Raw genomic sequence first — 5,614 nt, forward strand, 5'->3', positions numbered from 1 at the left:
CAAAAAATTAGATAAACCTTGTGAGATTGAAGGCAACATGAGTTTTGCCCACCTGCATCCCCTCGATGCCTCTCAGTCATTTCCGACCGAAGTATTCACCCAGTTTCTGATGGTGGCTTCAGTTGCCGAAGTTGGGAGTGCTAACACTGGTTGCGGACCGAGGAATGCCTGGTCTGAGCCAACTCTGACCAAATGATCAGATGTCCAGAGCGACCTCGCATCCAGAGTAAAAGAACCTCGTTATTTTCACCATCATATTTTAGTCGAGACTTGCATTGCCGAACTAGTTCGGAAGTACTTAAATAGAGGGCTGGTCAATGCCTTAAGTGCAGCTTGGTTGTCACTGCAGTCACGTAAACTCCTTCCCCTCCACCTATGTTCCACCCTTAGTCCATGGCTTTGAGTATTGCAATTACCTCATCTGGAAGACCGAAGCATATTCCCCTACAGAAAAGTGAAGCTTATCTCCATTAAACTCGAAAAAGAACCCAGATCATGACCCAGAATTAGTTTTGGAGTCATCAGTGAAGAATCGACAATGTGCGAGTCCGGTCTCAGCGATGGAATCAAAGCAGCATTCAATCTCAAGGAACTCAACATTATAGAATCTCTTCAATAAAGGTAATGGTGGCGTACTATCCTGTAGCGTTGAAAAGACACAAGTGCTTAAATCTCTGTCGCCAGCAAATTTAAGTTAAATAAAGGGGCTATCAAGCAACCATTTTGGTTCTTTACATCGAAACCAGATAAAACTTCGTGGACCCCTATTTACAACTTATGGACCCCCATATTTTTTTCACATCACCGTGGACACCCGTCGAGTCTTCCGTGGACCGCTGGGGGTCCACCTGGACCACTTTGGGAATCACTGTTGTAGACGAATGTTCAAAATCGATCATGATTATTTTTTATACTTGCTTCTAATGCTTCACTACGTTTAGACCTAGCAGATTTATCTTTATATTCCAATTATCGACTAAAGAAAATTAAAATAAAAAAACGTGGAACAAAATTTTTTGTAATTTTCCTATATATGCAATTTTTATCTTGTATGCATACTAAGTGTATCTAGAAGTTGTGCAGGCTTATTGGCAGTTTATAGTTTTTTTTATAAAAGTCTAGCACTTTACCTAACCAGCTCCACATTTCAAACTTTGTACAAAACTTATGAAAATTCAACAAACTTTAACATTTGCACCCGAAAATTTTAAACCTTTATTCAGAATTTTTATAAAAATTTTCGGTAAGCAGTTTTGTAGCTCATTAAATTTCAAGACTCTGGAAAATCGCGTTATTTTTTAATAATTTTTTTTTGGCTGACAGTGTTGTGTATTTTCCTTCATTCGGGTGCAAATGCTAAAGTTTGTTGAATTTTCATAAGTTTTGTACGAAGTTTGAAATGTGGATTTATGTGGCGCTGATAGGCAAAGTGCTAAATTTTTATAAAAAAAATATAAACGTTAAATAAACAAAAGAAAAATAGCCAAAACTAGTCAAAATGTCACTTGACTTAATCAGCTGATCACAAGTGTATATCGTCACTACACACGAATAAAGGCGCGATAGTTTTTTGACGGCGAAAAAAGGCGCGTAAAAAAATTTTGCGAAAAAGATGCTTATGAAAAACTTCGGCGAAGTATGTTAAGAGTTTTTGACGCTAAAGTTTTTTTATGCTCTCGCCTTCGTGTCTAGTGACGATATAGAAATATAGTGCCATTGTTTATACTCATTTTATTTGATATTGTTGGCCCTTTCAAACTGTTACTATTATCCATATCAGGCATGGGCAGAGACTTATGGTCTGATTATGGCAACTTAACGTAACTTACGGCTCTCTCTTAAAAATTCTGTTAAATGTGTGTTGCAAGTTAATGCGAAATAGAGATTGCGCCAATCGCGGTACCGCTAATCCGCTCTTTGTGATTTTGACAGAATGAGCTGTGTGCGTGACGTCATCTTGGTGCAATTGTTGATTGTGAGCATACGAAAAAAACAAATAACAATTCTAATATTTGTGCGTTAATATTTCTGCGTAGTTTTAAAAAATTATTGAGACATTACAAAGCAAAATGAAGTGTGCAGTGGCAAAGTGTAATAGTTAAAACAAAAGTTAAGCATGCTATATAAGTTTTTTTCGTTTCCTACGGACACAAACCTGGCGAAAAAGTGGAAGCAGTTCTGCCGGCGAGGACATGCATTAAACACCAAATCGAGCTTTGTGCTATGTGTGTGACCTATGAGCTTCTACATGGAACTATGTTGGCCTTTCCTTGGTGAATTGTAGTAGGTATATTTCAACGGTGAATGTAGACAGTTGCTGGTTTAGTCTGCTGACAATGGCACACATACAAAATCAGTTTATACAGTAAATAGATACATGAACTTCACTACCTACTTATTTTTGTTAGTATCTGATTCTTTTAGTGCTGGTATGAGGTAATGCACCAGTGGATAAGGTCGTCAGGCGCTAATTCAAGCGGCATCTTACCGCGCTGTTACGTACCTAATACAAAACAGTGCCCAAATTATTATACATTTAAAAGTACAGCTTAAATTATGTTTTACTTACATAGAATATTTGTTTCCAAAGAAGCCACACTCATGCATCCTCTCAGAAATGGTCCAAAAGTCATCAAATAAAAGCTGTGGAGTCAACAGCTGTCGAGTTTATAGTGGTTGGCTACCGTCCACAAATATAAAAATGCACTCTGCATGGCTTTTTAAAATGGCAAGTCCAAAAATTCACTTTGCTGCACACCTTCCTTTTGGTCTACATGACATTGCAAACACTGTTAATACATCCACTTTTTCATGTGCTAAAAATCGTACTTATCTAAAGGGGTACATGTCCAAAATTATTACTACCANTACAGCTTAAATTATGTTTTACTTACATAGAATATTTGTTTCCAAAGAAGCCACACTCATGCATCCTCTCAGAAATGGTCCAAAAGTCATCAAATAAAAGCTGTGGAGTCAACAGCTGTCGAGTTTATAGTGGTTGGCTACCGTCCACAAATATAAAAATGCACTCTGCATGGCTTTTTAAAATGGCAAGTCCAAAAATTCACTTTGCTGCACACCTTCCTTTTGGTCTACATGACATTGCAAACACTGTTAATACATCCACTTTTTCATGTGCTAAAAATCGTACTTATCTAAAGGGGTACATGTCCAAAATTATTACTACCAGTTCCTAATTAATCAATCTTTGTATATTTATTGATTCCTGCCAAATTGGGCCATGTAATATTAAAATTAACACATTTTTCTGCAATTGTTTACATAATTTTATATGCGTTTTAGCATTTCTCTCTCATAATTGCACCAAGATGACGTCACGCAAAAATTACGCTCAAAAATCCTCTCTCATTGGCGCAATCTTGTATTCTATCATTCTTCATACATACCCATAAAGGCGTAGACAGTGTTGCTGTTGTGCGACTAAAGGGGCAATATGACCCTTTTTAGGCGACAATACCCTTTGACCCGACTTTTTGAAAATTTGGATTTTTTGACCCTTTTCCAAAATTATGTGCGGCTTTTGCCCCTTTTCAGAGAGTTTGTTTTAGAACCATGCTATTAAAAAATATTTCCTCCTGTAAGTAGGAAAAAATGCATCACTTAAAATTTTTAAAGGAAATCCAACTCTTCTTTCAGCAACTTGATTTCTATATTTTGTTTAAAGCNTTAACGTAACTTACGGCTCTCTCTTAAAAATTCTGTTAAATGTGTGTTGCAAGTTAATGCGAAATAGAGATTGCGCCAATCGCGGTACCGCTAATCCGCTCTTTGTGATTTTGACAGAATGAGCTGTGTGCGTGACGTCATCTTGGTGCAATTGTTGATTGTGAGCATACGAAAAAAACAAATAACAATTCTAATATTTGTGCGTTAATATTTCTGCGTAGTTTTAAAAAATTATTGAGACATTACAAAGCAAAATGAAGTGTGCAGTGGCAAAGTGTAATAGTTAAAACAAAAGTTAAGCATGCTATATAAGTTTTTTTCGTTTCCTACGGACACAAACCTGGCGAAAAAGTGGAAGCAGTTCTGCCGGCGAGGACATGCATTAAACACCAAATCGAGCTTTGTGCTATGTGTGTGACCTATGAGCTTCTACATGGAACTATGTTGGCCTTTCCTTGGTGAATTGTAGTAGGTATATTTCAACGGTGAATGTAGACAGTTGCTGGTTTAGTCTGCTGACAATGGCACACATACAAAATCAGTTTATACAGTAAATAGATACATGAACTTCACTACCTACTTATTTTTGTTAGTATCTGATTCTTTTAGTGCTGGTATGAGGTAATGCACCAGTGGATAAGGTCGTCAGGCGCTAATTCAAGCGGCATCTTACCGCGCTGTTACGTACCTAATACAAAACAGTGCCCAAATTATTATACATTTAAAAGTACAGCTTAAATTATGTTTTACTTACATAGAATATTTGTTTCCAAAGAAGCCACACTCATGCATCCTCTCAGAAATGGTCCAAAAGTCATCAAATAAAAGCTGTGGAGTCAACAGCTGTCGAGTTTATAGTGGTTGGCTACCGTCCACAAATATAAAAATGCACTCTGCATGGCTTTTTAAAATGGCAAGTCCAAAAATTCACTTTGCTGCACACCTTCCTTTTGGTCTACATGACATTGCAAACACTGTTAATACATCCACTTTTTCATGTGCTAAAAATCGTACTTATCTAAAGGGGTACATGTCCAAAATTATTACTACCAGTTCCTAATTAATCAATCTTTGTATATTTATTGATTCCTGCCAAATTGGGCCATGTAATATTAAAATTAACACATTTTTCTGCAATTGTTTACATAATTTTATATGCGTTTTAGCATTTCTCTCTCATAATTGCACCAAGATGACGTCACGCAAAAATTACGCTCAAAAATCCTCTCTCATTGGCGCAATCTTGTATTCTATCATTCTTCATACATACCCATAAAGGCGTAGACAGTGTTGCTGTTGTGCGACTAAAGGGGCAATATGACCCTTTTTAGGCGACAATACCCTTTGACCCGACTTTTTGAAAATTTGGATTTTTTGACCCTTTTCCAAAATTATGTGCGGCTTTTGCCCCTTTTCAGAGAGTTTGTTTTAGAACCATGCTATTAAAAAATATTTCCTCCTGTAAGTAGGAAAAAATGCATCACTTAAAATTTTTAAAGGAAATCCAACTCTTCTTTCAGCAACTTGATTTCTATATTTTGTTTAAAGCTTGTCCCGCTATTTTCTTCTTAAATTTAACATCGCAACGTTCTAGCAGCGAAAAGACTTTATAATACATGTAAATTTGATTTTGACTTGGGATCTCAGATTTTTTTTACTAGTAAAGAAAAGCAAATATAATATGATGTCCCTTTATTTTGTCAATTACCCATTTTTTGCGACTTTCTGAAAATTCTCAACGGCAACACTGGGCGTAGATATATATCGTCGATGTTTTTGCAAAACCGTCCATCGCCCAATTGCAAAATCACCTATCTTACGGCACTCAAATTTTACAGGAGAACGGAAAAACGGTTTAAGGTATTGGCCCAATGTAGGCTTGCTTTGCCTGCCTCGCTTTGAGAACTGTCAAAAGTTATTTGGA

The sequence above is a fragment of the Rhagoletis zephyria genome, unplaced genomic scaffold (genome assembly GCF_001687245.7).
Source record: "Rhagoletis zephyria isolate East Lansing unplaced genomic scaffold, Rhagoletis_zephyria_1.1 Rzeph_scaffold_06256, whole genome shotgun sequence".
In the NCBI taxonomy this organism is placed as follows: domain Eukaryota; kingdom Metazoa; phylum Arthropoda; class Insecta; order Diptera; family Tephritidae; genus Rhagoletis; species Rhagoletis zephyria.